At 43.9% G+C, this 22,591-nt stretch overlaps 1 protein-coding gene and 1 long non-coding RNA gene across 7 annotated transcripts in view; one reads left to right on the top strand and one right to left on the bottom strand.

The window, feature by feature from the left end:
- The window catches only part of Pparg (peroxisome proliferator activated receptor gamma), a 124,757-nt gene that overhangs the window by 31,705 nt on the left and 70,461 nt on the right, over positions 1–22,591 (top strand). The window lies entirely within an intron of this gene.
- LOC141411544 (uncharacterized) overlaps positions 13,396–22,591 on the bottom strand; it is a 31,837-nt gene continuing 22,641 nt past the window's right edge. The window contains exons 4-5 of the long non-coding RNA XR_012436390.1: positions 15,539–16,060; positions 13,396–14,843 (exon numbers count right to left, since the gene is read on the bottom strand). This is a non-coding gene — a long non-coding RNA (uncharacterized lncRNA). The remainder of the gene's footprint in view (positions 14,844–15,538; positions 16,061–22,591) is intronic.

Genomic DNA, 22,591 nt, shown 5'->3' on the forward strand with positions numbered 1-22,591 from the left:
AATGATGTTCTCCAAGTCCATCCATTTACCAGCGAAAGATAACATTTCGTTCTTCTTCATGGCTGCATAGAATTCCATTGTGTATAGATACCACATTTTCTTAATCCATTCGTCAGTAGTGGGGCATCTTGGCTGTTTCCATAACTTGGCTATTGTGAATAGTGCCGCAATAAACATGGATGTGCAGGTGCCTCTGGAGTAACAGTCTTTTGGGTATATCAAGAGTGGTATTGCTGGATCAAATGGTAGATGGATGTCCAGCTTTTTAAGTAGCCTCCAAATTTTTTTCCAGAGTGGTTGTACTAGTCTACATTCCCACCAACAGTGTAAGAGGGTTCCTTTTTCCACGCATCCTCGCCAACACCTGTTGTTGCTGATGATGGTGGTGTTGCTGATGATGGCTTAAATAGACTACTTTTTAATGCTGGGTTTAAACCCAGGGCCTCTAGCATGCTGGGCAAGTGCTCCACCACTTAAGCCAGGCCCCCAGCCCTTCTATTTGAGTGGGGTTTTTTTGTTTTGTTTTGTGTTTTGAGACAGGGTCTTTCTACCTTTGCCCAAGCTGGCTTAGAACTGGAGATCCTCCTGCCCTTGTGAGTAGCTGGGATTACAGTCATGTACCACCACATCCAGCTTCATCTTACTTAGTTCTCCCAGCAGTTCTAAGAGGTAGGAGTTATCATTGTCCCCATGTGATGGGTGAATGAAGTTTTTTATCTATCATCATTACACTAGTGCAGGGTGAAACCTGGATTTAAACTGAGATCTGCCTGAGTTCCAAGCCCACCTAAGTGTTTTGTTTTTGTTTTTTTAACTAAAATATTGTAGAATGGCAGTGAAAAGGAGTAAAGCCATAAACATCTCAAGAGGAGATCCCTGTTGAGGATTAGAGCATACTATGCTGGTAGGAACAGGTATTTCTGGGTGTCTGGAGTGTAGCAAGAAGAAAGTCAGTGCAGGGAGTGACGTGAGACTACCGGCAATTTTATCTGCAAATAGACATTTCAGCATTTCTGCAGAAGCACTTGAATCAGAGAGCATAAGGGAGAGTGCAGTCCAGTGGAAGAGGAGGAAGTGGTGTAGGGATGAGATCTCAGAATAGCTTTGGGCCCCGTGCCACCAAGTTTGGAGGAGAGGAGAATGAGGTTACACTGTGTCAGGGGGATAAGATGGTGTCGGATACACACAGGTTTTCAAAAGCACCAGCTACCCTGGCAGTCAGCCCTCAATTCAACCAACTGCAGACTGAAAAACAAAAATTGCATCTGTGCTGAACATGTACTGTTTTTTTTTTTCTTGTTATTATTCCCCCAAAATTGCAGGATAACAACTCTTTACATAGTCACCTAGAGGTGACTGGGCAAGTGGGGGATGAGGGTAAGTCCCATGCAGATGTAAGGGACTTGCACCTGCCGAGTTGGGTGTGTGCAGGGGATCCTGGAGACTCTCCCTCTAGGATAGAGGACAGCTGTCTATCGCCAAAGTTATATTTCACTTGAAAGAGATCCCATGAAAGGAAAAAGAATATGGCAGTCAAGTGACCCTAATCAATTCGCTTTCCTCTTCCAGTCTCAGTGTTCCTAATATGTGAAATAAAGTAGATTGGACAAATTGGTTTTCTAAGGACTGTCCCATTCTTGTCTTCCCAAGCATCATTGTGGAGTGGGACAACCTTGATCTAGTCACAGATACAGTGATTATCTATCTATCTTTATATATCAAAGGAGCTTATTCGTATAACTCAAAGTAGAATAAATGCCTTCAGATGTACCAAGGAAATTTTTAGAACTTAAGTCTATAAATAAGAATTTGTGGAATATATATATATTAAATTAATATATGTATTAAAATTACATAGGCCAAGTGTATTGGGGGCCATCACAGACTGCCTGTTGTGGTATCATTTTTAACTGGGTTTTCATTTAGTTACTATGTTGACCTTTTGTGAAAAGGAAACTAAGGAAGAATTGATTGACATTTGATGAAGTCTTAGAATTTTCAAAAATGCCTTGTGTTGTTATCTTAATAATTAATTTGCATTCTATTCTAGTTTTTCATCTTTGGTAATTTAAAACTTGCCAAGAGTGTTTTCTTTATAAAAGGAAACCGTAGTGGAAAAAATGATCCAGGAAAACAGAAGTCTATTTCTGAACAATTTTAGTGATGATGCTGGTGTAAGGAAAAAAAAAAAAAAGCCACAGAAAGTCACCCCAAATTTAGTAGTGCTTCCCACTAAACACATGACTTCAGTTGTCCTCCAGCTAGTTGCAAAATGTCACTATAATACCTTCTACTTCCTTGTGTGCTCTTGCTGCTCCATCCCCTCTCCACCCCCAAATATGGTAGATGGGGTTGTGAAAAGTCTGAGGAATGACAGTACAGTTTATTGCCCTTTCAGTTATCAGATGAGCTGAGAACTAGAGGAAATGGGTTTACATTTAAGCAGTCCCATGATACAGAATACCACTTTTTCCAGACCACTCAAACAAGCAAGCCAGTTTGTAGCATCCTTAACAAGATGGACAGAGCTGCTCTGGTTCATGTTTTGAAAGGAGAAACCCCACTGCAGTTATGGCTTCACTCTGCTTCTGTCTTGGAGGTCCTGGATTCTCACCTTGCTCATCAGCAGTGAGCACCAGCCTTGCACAGTTCACACTAGGCCAATTTTCAGGGATCTGGGGATTTGTCTCTCTTTTTCAGGCCTAGCTTCAAGCTCACAGATTGCCTTGAACCACCCTTTCCTCAGGTAGAGAGTTGGAGAATTTGTTGACATCGAGTTCAGAAGAATGCAGATTCTCAGGAGAGGTTCTTTGTTTCTTGGGCAGGACCATGAGGCATCCAAAAACCGAATGCCTAGTGGAAGCTGTGCAGGTGTCCTGAGGCTGGACTCAAAACACTGGCTCAGCTTTTAGGGTTAGCCGTCCTGTGAAATCACCCTCTAAGAGGGTGATTTTTCCTTCAATTTTAAGTATTTATTTTTTCAAAATGGACCATCTCTGTATTATTTTATGGAGTGACCGACTTAATATGACATACTCAGAAGTTACCTTGAGAGAGGTGATCTTGTAATATTTTCAAAATACAAGAGGTAGAGTGAAAAGAACGAGGGGACAGAAGAGAAGGAAAGCCGGTGGCCGTGGCAGTCACAGCCTTCTGCACAGGGGGAGTTTGAACCACTGTAAATGAGGCAGTCAGGAAACCAGTGTTTTGTTTGCAGTTAGAGAATTTTAGTGCATGACGTCTGGGCACGTGGTAAGAAGTCCAGTGAAAAGAAGCCTGAGAACAGAGTCTGTCTTCGCCTTTTCCATTCAGGGTTGATTCCAAGTAGACTGGAGGGAAAAAAACTAAAGACATGATCTCTTTTTCAACTTGGTTGATAAGGTTTTTTTGTTTTAAAGAAAGGGAGGGACCGAACCAAAAGAGAAGCTCACAGTGCAGAGCCTCTGTGGGTCACTGTGTGGATGTCTTCTTGGCACTGTTGGGGGTGTTGGGCCCAAGGCTGCAGGGTGGGGCAGCTTCCTCCAGGCTTGCAGAGTGGGGATTGTTCCCTGGTGTAGTTGGGCTACCTTTGGGAAAGCCCTTAGAAATACTCACTCTTATCTCAAAGGAAGTGTCAAAATCCCAGGATTGCTCATTCTATCAGAATCACCAGTCAGGTTGAGATTTGAGTGTTCTTTGTTATCAACCAACAGGGCAAACAAACCGAGCAAATAAGAATGAATGTTTAGCTGGGAATCAGTGGCTCATGCCTACAATCCTGTGCTTAGGAGGCTATGATGGGAAGGATCATGGTTCAAGGCCAACGCAGGCAAATAGTTCTCAAGACCCCCCTCTCTGAAACAACCAGAGCAAAATGGACTGGAGGTGTGGCTCCAGTGCAAAGCCCTGAGTTCAAACCCCATTCCCACTAAAAGAAAGGAAAAAGACTAATTCTTTAGTTCCCAAGTGACGTGTGTAGCTCCGTTTTTCTCTTGCAAAATGTATGTACTATCAGAGTAAGCTGGAGTAAATAGTATGAAGTTCTGCTGTTGAAATATTGTGTGGCAATTGCACTGTCACTTTTTATGATCTTGATATCATCCAACCCTTCATTATCACCTCCACTAGCCAGGGATTAAAGGGACAAGAGGAAGAGAGAAAATTTTGATTCGCAGTTCAACGGCTTTTCCATTATCCTTGAGACCTTATCATTTATCAGTGGGGATAATTAATAATTAGCTTGATCCATAGACTGAAGGTTTGCACTGCTTGTTAGGAATAAATCAGCTTGGGGACCTCAAATTCCCAACAAGCAGGTGCTGGAGGTGCTCTGTCACTTACTACTGCTAATTCTTTTTATTTGTGTGCAGTTCTGGGGACAGAACCCAGGGCCTCCTACCTGCCAGGTGTGTGCTCAGCCACCGAGCCATACTCCTGCCAGTTACTGTGATTCTTGAGACCCTTCATTGAATAACAAGTTTCTGTATACAAACAATGGTGTATATTACATATCTCTAATCATTGACAGTTTAGCTATCCAATCAATAAATATAAAATAACTTATTATTGTAGAAACATATACTTAACATAAAAATTACCAATTTAACCAAATCCAGTGGCGTTAATTATATTCACAGTGTTGTACAATCCATTTCTAAAACATTTTTATCTCTCCAAACTCAAACTCTGAACCCTCTTCATGGTAACTCATCCTTGCCACCCCCTCCCCCCAGCCTGCAGTGCTGTCTTCTTCAGTGAGCCTCTTTAAACTTGCTTATTCCACTTTTTTCATCTAATTGGGATCATACAATATTCATCCTTTTAAATATGGCTTATCTTACTTAGCACAGTCTCTTCAAGGTTCACCCCTGTCGTGGCATGCGTCAGAAGGACGTTTCTTTTTATGGCTGAATAATACTCAGTTTTATGTGTGCCACATTTTGTTTTCCATTCATCTGTTGATGGATACGTAGTTGTTTTACCTTTTGCTGTTGCACATTTTGAAGGGAAGACCATTGGTGTTTAAGTGTCTGGGTTTCTGCTTTTAATTTTTATAGGTATATACTTAGGAATAGAACTGCTGGGTCACACAGTGTATATTTTCTGTTGATATAACAAAATAGCAGGAGCTGGGTATTTATAAAGAAATGGGGTTTATTTGAGCCCACAGTCTTGGAGGCTCAAAGGCAATGGTGGTATACACCTGTAACCTCGAAATGAATGGCATGGCAGAGGCAAGGGGGTGTGTGGGAGGTCAAGGTCACATGGTAAGACAGGAAACCAAAGACTGGGGAAGGCCAGTCTTTGCTGTTTTGTAACAGCAAAGCAGCTCTTTTGGGAGAGCTAACCAGGGTCCCATGAGAACGACCATCCTCCCTTCAGAAGCCAGTTTCCCCAATGACATAACTGCCTTCCTCTAGACCCTGCCTCTTAAAGGTCCCACCACCTCTTAACATCCCTCCACTAGTGACCAAGCTTCCAACACATGAACCTTGGGGGGACACACCACATGCTAACCAAGGCATACAGTAATTCTAGGGTTTGATTTTCTTTTATTTTTTTGAAACTATGTAGCCTAGAACTCCCAAACCTCTCTCCTTTGCCTGTTGGGAGCTGAGGTTACAGGTTACACCACCATTGCCTGGCTTGTTTGTACTTTTTAAGGAGCTGCCAGGCTTTTCTATGACTGCTACACTGTTCTTCGTTCTATTCAACAATATACACGGGTTCCAGTGTCTCCACATCCTTGGTGACACTTTATTTTTTCCATATTTATAGTTACCATCTTATCAGGTGTGAAGCGGTATCTCTGTGGTTTTCAGTGGCATTTCTTTAATGACTAAGGACTTCAAGCATCTCTGCCTGTGCTCCTGGGCCACTGTGTCTTCTTTGGAGAAATGTCTGATCAAGTCCTTTGCCCCTTTTTAACAGGAGTGTTTGTCCCTTGCCTTTCTGTTTTGCTCTTCTCCTACATTTTAATCCATTTCTCACACCCTTCCGTACATAGTCAAACGCCTTATTTCATTTGGGCACAAGGGAGTGTTTTTCTGTTCGCTTACCATGCCATGTACTGTGACGGCTGAAGGCTTTGGTGCTCTGGAAAAAAAAAAATCAGTACCTGAGAAGTGCCTCTCAGTCTTCAAGTGAAAGAAGCTTTCTGGATGCTTCAGTGCTCTGGAATTCCTTCTAGTTTCTCCCAAATCTCGGTTTTGTGAGTCCACGGGTGGGTTTGAGTCACTGAGATGCAGCCTAGGACGAACATCTATTTTTCTCAGAATGATGAGATTTTTGACATTGCTGAGACCATCTCTGTCTCGCACCAGAGAAGTTAAGTAACTTGCCCAGCCCAACACACTGAGTTAATAAAATCAGCACTGACCCCGAAGTCTTTAAGGCTCTTTTCACAGTTCTTTGTGCTAGCATGGGACGAATGCAAAGACTCTTCACTGAGTTGACAGTGTGACAGGGAGAGCAGAAAATGAGCAAATCAGCACCTGACCAGTGAGTGTGGTGAGGGAGGAGAGAGGTGACTTGAGTAGTGCAGGCTTAGAGTTGGGGAGTGACCTTTTTTTTAATGTTTGCCTTTGAAGAGAAGATTGAGGGAGTTGTGAGGACAGAGCAAGTGAGGAGTGGAGCTCACTGATTTTAAGGGAGAAAGCAGTGCTGTGAGGCCTCAGAGCCCAGCAAGGGCTGGATGGCTGGGGAGCTGGGTTGAAGACAGCTCGCATTTACACCGCAAGGAGCGAATTGCACCTTCAGAGGCTCACTGTGGCCACAGCCTGGAATGGGCTGAGGGTGGTGAGCAGATAGGACGCCTGATAGCTGGCCATCCGCAGGGTGTGTGTGAGAGATGACAGGTGTGGCCTGCCTGCAGCCCAGACAGCCATGGCAGAATGTCAATATTTGGCCTGTAGCGCGCAGAGGCCTGGGCGGGTGGTTGGCTGTGGGAGTCCAGGCTGTGGTTCTGACATTCAGTACGGCCACGTCACCAAGAGCGGACGTGATGCAGGAGGACCACATGGGGGAGTGGACGGGGTCAGAGCGTTTGACCCCTTGCCTTACCATGGCCTGAGATGTTTCAATGAAGTCCTCGGATCCGACTCTGCATTTAGGGCTGAGGCTCAGGAGACAGGGCTGGCACATTCCTGATGTGTAAAACCTCCCACGCCCACACAGATTATTTTAGGATGATGATTATCAAATCAAACAATTTTCTAACTCTTTTGCCAGAATCTAGTCATACGCTGTGGTAAAGAACCAAAATCTACAATGAAGACCTTGTTCTTGGTGAAAGTATGACACTGTGGTAGGGAGAGGTGTGGGGAATTGAACCCGGGGCCTCAAGGCACTGGCTATTCCTCCACCCTGTTCTTGGTAAAATTTAACTTCTGCTTAACTTGGTCATTTCTGGTTGTATAAAATCTTTCTTCAGCATATCGAGATGGTTTTTTGTCCAGTAAATATCACAAGTCCAAGTAAAAATATAAAGTGAGTTTAGTTAACTCGGAATTGAGGAGTCAGAAACCTGTAATGTTATAAGTACCAGACAACATTTTAATGGACCTATAGACAAAAATTAAGATTATCTCAGGAAACACTCTGGAAGCTGCTTTTTAAAAAAGTAATCACTTTTTTTGGCAGGGGCGGTGTTTGTGACACAGGATCTAGCTTTGTAGCCCAAACTGGCCTTGAACTCAAGATCCACCTGCCTTAGCTTCCTAAGTGCTGGGATTACAGACGTATACCACCTCACCCAGATAAAATCACTTTTTAAGTGTCTTTTTTCCTTTAGTGTCTGTCCGTTCTTCTAAAGGAATGGGTGCTGCTGACACTACCTTCTGTGCAATGCGCCCATCACCAAAAGGATGGACTTTGCAAAAGAGTTTACTCGTGAGGTGACCACACAGGAGACGGGCCCCAAGTGTCAAACCTGCCTCCCGGGGATAGGGCTTGGGGCTTCTTGTAGGATGATGAAGCAAGGAGGTCTGAGGCATGGGACTCAAACTTCACAGCTCTTATTAGGACTTAAGTCTCCTTAATATGCTTGGAGGGTGGAGCTTTGGCCAGCTGGTGGCAGATGGTCACCAGCTGGGCACTTGCACTGCCCAAGTGAAGAGTTGTGTTTTCAGCTGGTCTGAGACACACAAAAACAATCTTCAAGCTCCTGAAAAACAATTGACTCAATTGCCATCGAGACCCATGACAGAAGTGTCACTAACAGGAAAGACTGCTTAGCTACATGAGTTCTGAGAGCATCCCTAGATTCCACACTTTTGGTACAGTTTTGTTGTTGTTGTTGTTGTTATTTTGGTAGCACTGGGGTTTGAATTCAGGGCCTCATGCTTGCTTAGGCAAGTGCTCTACCACTTGATCCACTCTGCTAACCCTCATTCAGAGTTTTTAATAGTCACAGTTATATTTTATGTTTTTATTTAATTTGTGGGTTTTTATATAATTCTACCCAGTGCGACTAGATAGACCAGTGCATTCCTCGGCATTATTGATTTCATCAAAATACATAGTTTTTTTATTACTGACCTTAACGATTGGGCAGTTTTAAAAAAATTATTCTATTGGCAATTAATCAGGTGCCACCTGTTGACATCTCTTCTGGTACCGACTGGCTTCTCATTCAAATCAGGAATCGTTGCTTAACTGTTTGCCTCTTCAGAGCTTGTTTCTTCAGCCAGATTACAAATTCCTTAAGGGCAGGCTTACACTTCTCCATATTTCCCACAGTGTCTTGTAAATAGCAAAGGTGTTTGGTTTGGTTTTCGGTTTGGAGACAGGGTCTCACCATATTGACCAAGCTGCCTGGAACTCCTGGTCTCAGGTGATCCTCCTGCTTCAGCTCCCTGAGTAGCTGGGGCTTCTGAACTGTGCCCCCCAACTCAGCTTCTTTGTTTATTTGACTAGGTTGACTCAACAAATATCTGTGGATTTGGGTTAAAATTTGTGTGCTGACTTTACTTCTGATCCAGTGATACGGGCCCAGTTGCACAACTTCTTTGAATCTCAGTTTTCAGTAAAATGGAAATAGTTTATCTCTCGAAATTAAACAAATAGTATGTGAACAAGTGCTTTGTGAATCTAAAAGATTGTGTGCGTGCTCCTGGTCAGTTTGTACTTGGTGGTCAGTCCCCTACACTTGGCTCTCGGGAAACTTTCAGCCCCAGCTTTTGCTCCACTTGCTCTCTTGAGCCACTTTTATCTCTGTTTTCTCTTTACTCAAGTTGAACATCTTTATTTGCTCTGAGTGTATTTCTAATTAGTTTCTTCTTTGCTTTATCCTCAAATCTCAGTTACTCTTTTTTTTCTTTTTTAAGACAGGGCCTTGCTAGTGTAGTCCAGGTTAGCCTCAAAGTCTCGATTCTCCTGCCTCAGCCTTGTGAGTGTTGGGATTACAGGTGTGAACAATTGTGCCATCCTCCCAAGTCCTAGTCTTTTATGGCCTCAGCCGAAAGTGGTGCAAACTCTCATCAGAAGAACCCAATCTGATGGGTCCCTAGCTTCAAAGATTAATAGGCCCATGATACTGCAAAAGTGGGCAGACTAGAAATTGTTCATTTTTTTCAAGGCAGTTTACCTACTTACGTGACGTGTCAAACTGATGGAAAGTGTTTACTATTAGGCGTTAGACATTTTACTGCATTAGAGTTCTGCAGGCTCTCTAAAGAATATGTCAGGCCAAGTCTGAAAAGTCTAAATTGCCTTGGCAGACTTGGTCATAACCCCAAAATACAATCATTTCATTAGCTAAGGCTTATGACTCAGACTTCCCAAATGCTAAGAATTTACCGAATTGAATTATTCCAGGTTGTGCCCATTTTGGTGTTTTGGCTAATTGCAGTCATCAAACCAAGTTTTATCTCACTATCTTTATTGAAATGAGCTGGTTTGATCATTTAAAAAATGTTTTTACTAGGAAAATTATTTTCTCTAGCTTTGGTAGCATGGGTCCCCGTGCGGTGTGTGTCTCCTCTCTTGGAAGCCAGGAAATGCATTAATTGACCATGGTCATTGTTCCTTATGTTGAAAGACATTAGATGAGATCCCTAATCCAAATGGGCATCACTTACTTCACATCTGGTGGCCTGAGAGGTGACCAGATGCAACAGCTCTTAATGCAAGACAGCCCAGGGCAATGGCTTTGCAATCCCCATCCTTCTTTGCAAAACAGCTGCCCTGTGTGAGCCTCCAACATTGAAAAAGAGGGAAAAGGAAAGAAAATTCACAGGACCACATTCTAATTACAGATTTCTAAAAATAAATAAATACATAAATAGAATAACAAGTGGATGGAATTCCTAGATTAAGGCGCTCACCATTCCGAATAGAAGGTGGTGTGGGAAGTAAGCAACCACGGTGGCCTTGACCTGGTTTCTGCCTGCCAGGGCCAAAGTCATCATGACACCCTGTCTCCACTGCTCCCTGCCTTGCTTAATCTGAAAGCAAGGTTGACCTCGTTTGCCTGCACGGTCCACGGTTATTTACCTGTTAGCCTCCCATAAGTTTTAATAGTGCCCTGTTTTCATTTTTTTTTTTTTAATGTCCTGGCTTGAAGGTAATAAAACATGTGACCATCTTAACTAAATCCTTTTATCTCAGGCATCACTCAGCAAAGGTAAGAATCAGGAATGATGAGGCTGTATAACAGGAAAAACAATATTTAGGTTGAGACAGTGCTGAAATAAAGAAAATCATGACCAGAATTCCCAGTAATAAAGAAACCAGGGGCAGTGGGACATCCCGTGGATCCAGCTCGTCAGGAGACTGAGGTAGGCAGCCTGCTTGAACCAAGGAGTTCAAAGCCTGGGCAACAGAGCAAGGCCCTGTCTCAAAAAAAGAAAAAAAAAGTCAGTGTTAAGATGGACACTGAGCTGGAACTTGGTTGATGAACACACGTGACATCCCGACACCCCAGGCTGACGGGCTGCTCTGGGGGAGTCGGGTTGGGGACAGACAGACTGATAACCAGGTCAAGTCTTGTGGTGTCTTTTATGCAATGCTCACGTTAAGCTTCCTGTCTGAGGTTTCCTTGTGCAAGCATTTCACTTGATACCCTGAGGACAAGTGGTGATGATGCCTAATAAAGACAATTCGGGGGAAAAAGATGGGAGATAATGGTTCTTTAGAAAAATGGAAAGACTCACATTATTCACAGGAACTTCTCGAACTTTAAAAATGCTTAGCAAAGCATCCCTGCCACTTATATCTGTAACCAACTCAGAAACCGAGTTCTATCAGCTCGACTCTAGAAGGCTCACTGTGGATCTGTTCTTTCAAGAGCCCTGCAAATCACAGCTGTTATTTCCTTAACACTCAACTTGTTGCACAGTGTCTCTGTTTTATTCAAAGTGATTTTGTGGTTATAAGAATAGCTAGTTTTGCAGAGTATACAGAAATAAATAAAGCAAGAAGGAGTCATAATGCCATCACCCAGAAGTCACTAATGTTAGCAGGATGGTATAATTCTTTTCAACTTTAAAAAGAACTATATGTATGTGTGTGTATGTATATTTATAAACACACACAATGTGTGTATGTGTTGACTTATTTAATTTTTCATTTGGGTGCTGGAAGGGAACCCAGGGCCTTGCACATAGTAGGCAAGGGCTCTAACCACTTAGATACATCCCCAACCAACGTGTGAGTATGCTTACGTTTTTTTCAATGAACTTGTTAAATTATAACCTTGAGGAAAACGTTTTTAGTGTTCAGGTAATAACAGGAGAAAATAATATTATAATTTGCACAAAGGTAGTTCTTTCTTTGCCTTTTGGATATGGGATCTCGATGTGTTGCCAAGGCTGGTCTCAAACTCCCAGACTCAAGTGATCCTTCTGGCTCAGCTCCCCAAGTAGCTGTGACTATGGGTCCCCACCATTTCACCATGCTGCACAGATCTTTAAGCTTATAAATTACTTATAAATTTCTCGAATGAAGTTGTACACTTAACCCTAATGCTGTCTCTCTCTGAGGCAGGGCAGGTGCTACTTCCCATTTTCCATAAGGAGAATTGAAGCGCTAAGGTGCTCAGTGATGGCCCAAAGACTTCCAGGACCCGGTGAGCCTGGTCTCGAACCCTGGGCTCCTTCACAAGCCAAGGCTCTTTCTATGTACAACTCAAGGAATTAATTGTACTTAAAGTTTCAAGTTCAAAATTCAATGTGATCTTAAGAACTAATTACAAGCAACTGATGACTTAGCTGGGAAAAGAAGGTGAGGAAGAAGAACAGTGCAAATAATGGCCTATAGGCCAATTAGTTTTTAAGGATGAAAACCATCTTTCCTAGACCTTGCTAAAAACAAAAACAAGGGGATTGAGATTCTTGTGGACATTTCATTTTGGGCAGAAATTTATTGTGTCATTAAATGTTACAGCACAATAACATCAGGAAGCCAGAAATAAGTGCTAGTGTGTGTCAGAAAATAGGGATATACATATTCATTTATTCATTCATCTGCTCAACATTTATTTAGCCCTTTCTGTATCCAGTAGGCACATCTATATATCATAGGCCTGTAGAAGTGAGTAGATAAAATTTTCAATAGAACGTAAGTTGCATGTTAGAAAATAGTGAGCCATAAAGTGGGGGAGTGTGTGTGTTTTTGTGAGCAGATTATAACAGTAATAAAGCTATGCAGATGTTAGATTCTATTTAAAGGCAAGTGTTAATAATAGAGGAGCCCTTAGCATTTACAATACATTGAATAGAAGAACTCAAAGAAAATGCTAGGTGCCATCTAATCTACTCCCCCTTCCTTATCTTTGCTTGAAGAAGCAGGAATGGAGACTAGAGCTGTTGTGACTTGCCTGAGTTCACAAACCCATGCGGTGGCCTAAGTAAGGGCCGAGCCTGGTGCCTGGCTTCTTTGCCTTCCACCCATCTGCCTCTTCAGTCTTGTCGTTGGTTAAAATGTCTTTCCTTCTTCCTGGTGGAAACTGAATATTAGACCTCAGACTCTAACTTAAAAGGTTTGGATTGCACTTGTCATTTAGTCATTAATAGAAAAATATGATTTAGAAAATGAATGTCTTGGCTGGTGGAATGTCTCAAGCGGTAAAGCACCTACCTAGCAAGCATGAGGCCCTAAGTTCAAGCCCCAAGTACCACCAAAAATAGAAAAAAATGACTGCTTCATGTCTCAATTTTAACAGAAGTCTTATTTATAAAATGACAAAAGGCTTCGGCTCAGAATAAATGTTTTGTAGCTGTGACACTGAAGAGCCATGTTTTAGATTGAGTGCTGTCACTAACTCTCTGTGTGATTTTGCACAAGCCATGGCACCATTTTTTTTTCCTGTATTTTTAAAGTGAGAGAGTTGGAAAGCCCTTCAAGTCAATGATTTTATAGAGCTGTGTCTTACTTAAGCAAAGTACAGACTTCAAGGAAGAAATTTCATACAGTTCTCGGTCTTCACATAATTTTTATTATAACGTAACTTAAATGTGCACAAACGAGCTGTGAACTCTATGATTACTGCTCTTGTAGGTCTATAATCCAAAGCAAATTAAATAATGTGAACTCTCATATTAAAGGTGCAGATACAGAAAAGTGGCCACCCTCGCTCTCCTTCACCTTCTCCCTCTCCTGTGAAACCGTGGTTCCTGCAGCATCGTGGATTCAGTTTGGCCTTTGGTTAACTCACATGAGTCATTCACATATTGAGAGTCTGTCTGTCCTTCTCATTAATCCCAGGCCAGGAAAGTGGCAGTACTGGCCACTAGTGAAGCCATAAGCTGTGGCACTGAAGCTGCTTGTCATATTTAGTTGTGAAGTTATCCAGATAATCTAAATTGTTAATTTGTTATGTCATCAACACGAAAGCAAAATGAGAAAACATAGAATTTGGGTGCGATCCCCAGCCCTAAAACAAACCAAAGTGCCCAGGCACATAGGATTAGAAACTTTGTCAAAACTTAGAATCTAGATGTCCGTGGGCTGTGTGGCTAGACAAAGTAACCCCGTGTGCACACGCGGCCTGGCCTCAGCTGCTCGTTCACAAGAGGGAATGCGCTAGGTGTGCACCGTCCAGTAAAGGCAGGAAGGAATGGAGATTGAATGGGGGTGCTGAGCGTCCATCAGCACGAGAGAGCTCCCTGGTGATGAAAATGTAAAACTGATGTGCGGTGAATTTACTAAAATTCATTGAACTGTACACACGAAAGGGCAAATTCATGAAATGTAAACTAGTTAGGACGTCCTGGATTCGAGCTTTGACGTTGGCACTAACTGTAATATTTTGGACAAGGCCGTGTACCGGTCACTTAGTTCCCCAGGTGTGACTGAAGAAGGGTCCGAGAAAATGTCCTCAAGACTTCCTTGCACATGGAAAATCTTCTACATTTCTATTATGTGTGACTAACCTCCCTCCCCAGTTCTCCTCAAACTCCCTTTACTCAGCCTGGCATATTGCTTTTCTTGTTAGCTCTTGGCCATCAAGGCTTCCTGACCTCAAAGCATAGGTCTTTTTGGTGCACAGGTCTCGTGGTGTCCACCTGAAAGCTCCCTGCTCCACTGAATCCCCATTGGTTGTCACTGGTGGAAGATCTCCCACAGATCACAATCCACTTCCCCCTCGGGCGGTACACGGCAAGAACAATGAGCTCTACAATGGATCCATCCTCTGTGACTGCACCGGGAGAGCTGGCCCATTGTTCCTGTGCTGCATAAGGAAGACACTGTGCTCTTTGGATCCCCGGAAAGATTTTGGCTTGTCCACTTCTTCTGATTCCCAAGTAACAAACAATTAAGCAATCTGGCCTCCTTCCCACTTCTCATCTCAGTGTGGAGGCTGTTTGTCAGCCGGCCCACCGTCTGCAGGCATTGGAGCTCTTCATCTGCCTATGAGCAGTAGACTACAAATGAAAACATAATTAGAAGGAGGGCTGAGTTAAGACCTAATTTTATTTTTATTGGTGGAGGGGGGAGCACCTGTTTTAGAGTTGAGACACACTTCTTGTCTGCTTCCTGTTTCTGTCTTCCCCTCCTTCCCTTTGTGTTTTAAGAGTGTATTTCTAAATGATTCCAATGAAAAGTTTCTACATCTGAAAATGTCAGATTGGACGTCCTGGAGCTTGGTGTATGTGCAGAAAAGCTCCCGGAGTGTGAAACACTGAGTGGAGGGCTGGAATGTGGTCAAGTTAGTCTGCAAACCTGGCAGGAATCTCGGGCTCACTTTCCAGAACTGTGCTGATAGCAACAGGACTTTGGGAGAACCAGTTAAGTTTGTATCGTGGCTACCCCCCAGTGGGTAGGAATAACCATCCTCTGAAAACACCTGCCAGGGGAGGTGTTTAGGAAAAATGAAAGCATTCGTTCTATTATTTAGGGGTTGGTACAAGGTCTTGTGTATGCATCCAGAAAGGAGCAGATATTTGAAGAACCAGGGGCGCATGTCTTGCTCCTAAGTGTCATAGGAAAAAAGTTGAAATAAGACTCAGAATAACTGAGAAAAAAAAAGTAACTTAGCTTTCTTCTGTGATGTGAACATTCAATGAACAGAGGAAACTGATATGCCTAACCAAAAACGTTTGGTTTTGAAGTTACCTACCTTTTTAATAGAAGAGAACAAATCAAACATCTGGCCTTCCTTGCCTGTAGGAGCTGTGTTTCAGGGCAATCACACAGCTTTAGTTCCTGAAAGAAAGTTCTGTCATTTAGATAAATGGTGACCAAGAAAAGTAGGAATGGCAGAATTAGGAAAACTTCAGTTCATAACTGGAAGTGTGGATTCAGGCGAAGGATGACCGAGTTTATTAGAACCTTTAAGACGAGCGTGAATGAAACAATGGCAGAGCATCAGGGCCCATGCTGCTCTCCAGTTGCACGGGGGATGCTCGGCCCGCCCACCGTTCCAAATGAGCGGTGATCTCCACGTCACCAGCAGTCTGTCCTGTGTGTCTTCTGATGGGACGGAGTAGCAGAGCACATCTCTGAGGCTGTCGCCAGATGACCAGTGTCTAGGATGTGGGTGTCTGGGGGGGGGGCACACTCAGAGCTATGTCTAGTCCAGAAGGTGGGCCCTTCTCCAAGGCACTGGCAAGCTTCTGCAGCAGGCTTCAAACCAAGGGGGCTATCGGGGAAAAGGGTAGTTGTGAGGCAAACTAGACATTAGGGAAAGTTCGGGACTTTTAAAAATCACCCAGCCTGATATAGAGCACCTGCTCCCCCTCCCTGCCAGAGCTCCTTTTCAATTGTAAATCCTTTGTTAAACTAGAAAGAGTGGGAATTTCCTCCCGCATGGACTTGGGTATCTGAGAATTAGCACAGGTGTGTGTTATGCACTGCCCGGATCCTCCCCCAGACAAGGCCAGTGGAGACAGAGTGACAGTTTTCTTCCCCAAGTTAAGTAGGGCACAAAAACAACCTAAAATAAACTTCTCGCCTTTTTTCCTGCACGCAGAGCCTCCATTCCACCTGGCAGAGACCCACCTGTAACCCCTCCCCCTTTCCTATAAGAAAACTCTGTTATTTCCCTCCCTACACCCACGTGCTCTGGAAGGACCACGATCTTCTGATCAGAGTAATCAGTGACTTCAAAGCAATGACTTTGTGTTTACCTATCTGTATTTTCTAGTTTCCAATAACAAACACGGATCCCTTCTGGGCTGGGGATGTCACTCAGTGGTAGAGTGCAAGGCCCTGGGTTCAAGTCCTAGCACCACCAAAAAAAGTTTAAAAAATATGGATTAGTTCTGTAAAAATAAAAATCAAACTACTTTTTCATATAGAGAAGCAGCAGTGTATTCTGTCCTTTAAGGAACATGAAAATATTTCCTGTGAAGAAAGTATAAAGATTAGAAAACACTTCAGTATCTTTCAAAAACAGCAGGTTTTCAAGCACAAAGACATATGTAAAGTGTCCTAGTGTCTTTGAAAACTACAAAAACTATGACTGTCTTTCCTGCAGAGATTTCTTCTCTCTGTTGTTGGTGATGTGCACACAAAGCTCTCCAGCTGCCTGAAGCAGTGCTTCTGAAATCTTTCTATATCCCAAGGTCCTGAGTTGGACTAAGCTCACTGCCGTGTCCCTTGGTTCCCTGTGGTGGGCCTCTGGTTTCCTTTCAGTCTCTCTCTGTGTAGTCCCTCCCTCCTGGCCGCCATCCTGGCTTTTCTCCTTTTTGGGCTCATCTTCAGTCCCTTCCACCTCTCCACTCAGAAAGTCGCTGTTTGTCCTCTGGACTTCTGTAGTTCTCAACTACAACTGGCTTAAGTCCCTTCTCTTGGGCTGGGGCCATGGCTCAAGTGGCAGAGCGACTGCCTACAAGCAGGAGGCCATGAGTTCTGCCAAAAAAAAATTTTTTTTAAATCCCATCTCTTTCCCTCATTAGCTGTGTGACCGAAGCTCAACGTTCTCCCCTGTAAATAACAGCAGAAAACTGTTTCACACGTGGCGAGGACTAGGGAGGAGATGGAGTCAGCGGCCAGCGCTGTCCTGTACCTCGGTGACAGTGGGTGCACTCGTCCCCACCTCCTCTGATGGAGTAGCGTGCTTCCTGCCTCACTGGTCCTCTTCACTCAAGGTCGGAAAAGGGCTGAGAATTGCAGCCAGTGTGACTCGAGGCTCCATGCCAGTCGTGGTGCTCTGAATACGTTGTTGGGGTGTTGTCACCCACATCTAATCAGAGCGCCGGCCACACGGCACAGCCTAGCGCACCGGCTGCGTGGTAGATACAGCGTCTGAATCCTAAAACCACTTTATAGATTTTTAGCCTACTTGCTTCGAAGAGATGATGCCTGACTTCTAATGCAGAGTCCTAGAATGGAACAGAATTTATAGTGCCGTGTCTCACGAATACTGCTCAAGAGACAGGCCATTAGCTAGTTGATCTAATACTATCGATTAACTGATTGGTGAACCTGAGTGGAAACTATGTGTAAAAAACACACTCCACACTGCTCAGTGTTTAATCGTCAGAATGCAGTTTTCTTTGTACACATATTTCACAATTCTGTCTCATTTTCTATTTGCTATCATGAAGAAAATGTGTTTCTTTTTTTTTTTTTTTTTCTTTCTTTAAGGCAGGTTTCCCTATGTAGCCCAGGTTGGCCTGAAATACTCTATTCTCCTGCCTCAGCTTCCTGAGCACTGGGATTACAGGAATGCACCTCCCTGCCCAGTTTAAAATGTATGTTTCTAAGCATTTTTTAAATTCTTACTTATTTCTGAAGATTCCATTTTCCACTTGTACGTGACTTCTTCCTGAAGTGTGTATGTGCAGATCCTTTTAACGTGACTACGATAGAAGTTGTTGCTAGGTGGCTGCTCGTACTGTCTTATTAATCCAGTGTCAGGTGTAGGATTTGAGTTTTGATGATCAGAACTCGTATATTACAATTTTGGGAGTCCTGGGCACTGCCATTTGAATTATGTCTACTTCTCATCTCCTAACTCTTCTGAATGAGGACACATTTGTAGGTGAGAGAGCTGGAATTCAAACCCAGGGCTGGCTCTTTGTAGTAGACTGACTCTACAGCTGAGAACAATCTTCCTCACAGTGCTGACACTGGAACTCAGAGCCTCCCGCTGCCTCCCAGCCCAGGGTTGTGTGCTGAAGCCCGCTTTAATAACTGCTGTTATTTTTTTTGTTTGTTTGTTTTGCTCTAAGTACCTCCCAGCATTGCTGAGAGCTTCAAAAATACCAGGCACTGTTTTTGTTAGAATAGTGTTACGGCCAAGTGGAAATTTTCACGTGCTTTCATAAGAGCAAGGAACTATGTCATTATGAAAAAAGAAGAAGAAGAAGCCATACGTACCAGAACTCCAGGGTGACTCATGCCGAGTCGATGAACAAGGCGAGGGAAACTTTGTCAGCAAAACTGAATCTGAGCCGCTGTTCAAACATAATTCTAGTTAGCAAGGCGCCATGAGTGCTGCCTTGAGAGAAGGCTCTGCCCTGGCAATGGGCCGTGGTGTGTCCACGGGTGAGTCATCCACACAGTGAGTCACGGCGCAGTAAAATGCTTTCCTGCCCACAGGCTTCTAGTGTGATTGCTGGCATTGGGATGATTGATCTGCACATCCATGTGGACATTTGATTGCTGTAATTTCTTGAAAGGAGCATAGTTTGGAGCTTTGAACTAACAGAGAATCAATAAATCTGATTTATATCTCGAACTCTGCTGCTATCTGGGTAATTAATGCCTTGCGCAAAATCCTGTCTTTCTTCTGGTACTGGTGGCTCATGCCTGTAATCCTAGCTACTTGGGAGGCTGAGATCAGGAGGATCGTGGTTCGAGGCCAGCCCGGGCAAACAGTTTCAGAGTCCCCATCTCCAAAAATAACCAGAGCAAAATGAACTGGAGGCGTGGCTCAAGTGGTAGAGTGCCTGCTTTGTAAGCACCAAGCCCTGAGTTCAAACCCAATGTGTTGATTCCCTGGTACCAAATCTTGTAAGTCTGCGATCTCAGTAGCGTGTGTTTCCTTTAGTGCAGCTGGGATGCTGGCAAACTGATTATTTCCCATAAACCAAACTTAGGAACAGCTCCTTGGCTCCAAGCTTGCGTCGCCCCTGTGCGGGCCCAGTGTGCCCCCGTGTGAGGCTGTTACCTCACAGGTCACCCCGTAGCTGATCTTGCAAATGTCACGATAAAATCTGAAGACTGGTGGAGACGCATGCCTGAGAGGCTTAGGATTTCCCGTACGGCGCACCACACTGACGATACGGTGCGTGGTATTTTATCGTGCTAGAAACCCATTACTGGAGAATTTCGGCTACTGCGTGCAAAGACAGGTCAGCATAGTTTGGACGGACCATCACATCTCTGCTTCAAAGGTACTGCAATCTGAAAAGCGTTTTGTTGATGCCTATGAAGCGGTTAGACAGGTTAGACTCTTCTTCAGATATTACAAAAGCTAACTTTTGAAGGAAAGGGGGAGAAAAGGAAAATTTCGGGTGGTTTTTCTTTTCGAGACTTTTACTGTTGGGCATCGCCTTTCCATATGCAAGTGCCTTGTACACTGTCACCTTGTTATTGATCAGGTGCGCTCTACCCGCCCCCCAGCCCTCTGCCAGCTCTCTTCACTTTAGGTGGTTTTTCAGAGAGCAGCTCATTTTTTACCCAGGCCAGCCCAAACTGTGATCTTCCTACCTATGCCTCCCACTAGCAGGGATCGCAGGCATACACCATCGCGCCCAGCTTATTAGTTGAGATTGGGGCCGGGGGGGGGGGGGGGGAGATCTCACTAACTTTTTGCCCAGGCCAGTCTTGAGCCTTGATCCTCCCAATCTCTACCTCCCAATAGCTGGGATTACAGACTTGAGCCACTGCACCCAGCTGTGATTTGTGTTTTAAAGAGGAAATACCTATTTAAATGAAGCTTAAAAAAAAAAAAGAATCATTCCGTTTTGTAGAGAGGCCTTCTCATTCTAGAGCTGAACAGTGTAGCCTCAAAGACAAACTTGTGGCACACAAATTTAAGAACCTAAAACCTAGGCTTTCTGGCTCAATGTTCTTGTTCTATTCTACCTTATTTATTTATTTACTTATTTGTTATGATCCTAGGAGTTGGATTGAACCCAGAGCCTCATACTTTCTGGGCAGGTGCTCTACCTCTTGAACTACATCCCCAGCCTTTTGATTTTGAAACAGGGTCACACTAACTGCTTAGGCTGACCTCTAACCATGGTCCTCCTGCCTCCGTCTTTCAAGTAGCTGGGATTACAGGGATGAACCACGAGAGAGGACCTTTTTAAAATATCAAATATATCTCTGCTGGAACTGGGCTTCAAGCTAACATCATTTCATTGGGTTATTTTTCCTTAAACAAAAACAGTGCTGATCTTTAACACATTTAAAAATGTTATTTCTTAAAGATCCAAACAAAATTATAGTTCTTGATGAAAGGAGAATGGATTGTGCCTTCCCACAAAATGACATGGACGTGCTGCATGCTGGCTGCTTGGTGTCTTCCCGAGGGCAGGTCTGGCCTGCCGTGGTGACATCTGAGGTACAGGATTCCTTATTCTTGGAGGTGTGTCCGGGCACATGGTGGCTGTCTCCCCTGGGACTGATGTGAGCTGTGCCAGGAGGAGGCGACCACTTGCTCTGGGGGCCTGGTTGTTCCTGGGAGCACTATTGGGGAATCCAAATTTTGTTGGAAATGGAAGAAAACTGATGCTGTTGTCAGGTGATGGGGTCTCTAGACCCCTTGAATGATACATGTGGCAAGTGGCTGTTGTTTCATCACTTCACCATCATCACAAACAACCCATGTGGGTTTGATGCCAACTCGGGGTCCTGGGCCAGGCTGTTGGGAGGCACTGAGGTGGAAGCTCGCAAGGAGCACCCGAATTAAGGAGCCAGCACTCGTGCTGGCCGCACTCAGAGCATTGAGTAAAGCAAATTAGATGAGGTTAAGGCAAGAAAACTAAACACTAGACATACTGTTCCCTGTCAGTGCTAACACAGCTTATTTTACGCAAAAGAAACCAATCAAAGCAAGTTCATACCCATGGCTGGGTGTGATGGTGCATGCCTGTAAGTCCAGCTACTCAGGAGGTACAGATCAGGAGGATCAAGTTTCAAGGCCAACCCAGAAAAAAAGTTAAACTCCATCTCCACAAACAAGCCAGGAGTGGTGGTGCACATCTATCATCTCAGCTATGCAGGAGGCATAAGTAGAAGGCCATCTGAGGCCAGCCCCAGGCAAAAAGCACAAGAACCCTATCTGAAAAATAACTAAAGCAATAAAAGTGTTAGGGGGTTTGGCTCAGGCAGTAGAGCAAACTCAAGGCCCTGAGTTCAAACCCTAGTGCCACCAAAAATATGTACACACACAAATTCAATCTAGAGCATAAATTCCAAACTGATAGCCAGAAAAATCAAGGTTTTCATTTGCTTTTGAAAATAATGCATCACAAAAACATTTAACAGCCTGTATCACAGGGAGATTTTAGGTAAGTCTTTCCAACACTGAATTATACTAAAAAGAAAAAATTATAGCCTACTATAGTTTCATTAACTAGATTTTTAGGACTTTTTTTGCTTTTGAGTCATTCACAGCTTTTATGGTTTTAATTGTTCTCTAAAAGTACTAAAATTCGGGCATTTGGAGGGACTGAGTAGTATTCAGATTCTTTTTTTGGTGGTACTGGGGTTTGAACTCAGAGCCTCCCGTTTTCTAGGCAGGTGCTCCACCACTGAGCCACCCCACCAGCCTCATTCTTTTGGCCAAAAGCAGGTTCCGTAAGCCAATGCGCTAGGCTAACTATTCAAGGGCCGCCTCCTCAGATTCTGATCTATCAAAATTTTTCAAGTGTCATGAACTGGGAGAAAACTAAAGTAGGGCCCCTGTCCTCATCATTACTTCCTCCCTTGGAGGGCTCAGCTTTTACCACAAGCACATCCTGATTCCCAGGTCTCCCATGCCCAAGGAGAGCTGCCTTCTTGCTATCTGCACCACACAGAGCCTCCACCCTCAACAGAAGTCAAGTTCAGTTTTGTGTACAGCACACGAGGAAGGTGCTCTTTCCTTGGTTTTGTTTGTGTAGGCAGAGTGACTATGTAGCCCGGGGTGGCCTTGAATCCCTTGCTCCACCTCTGGAATGCTGGGGTTACAGGTGTGCACCCCATGCTCCTCACTCCTTGTAAAGTGGCCAGG

The sequence above is a fragment of the Castor canadensis genome, chromosome 10 (assembly GCF_047511655.1).
Source record: "Castor canadensis chromosome 10, mCasCan1.hap1v2, whole genome shotgun sequence".
In the NCBI taxonomy this organism is placed as follows: domain Eukaryota; kingdom Metazoa; phylum Chordata; class Mammalia; order Rodentia; family Castoridae; genus Castor; species Castor canadensis.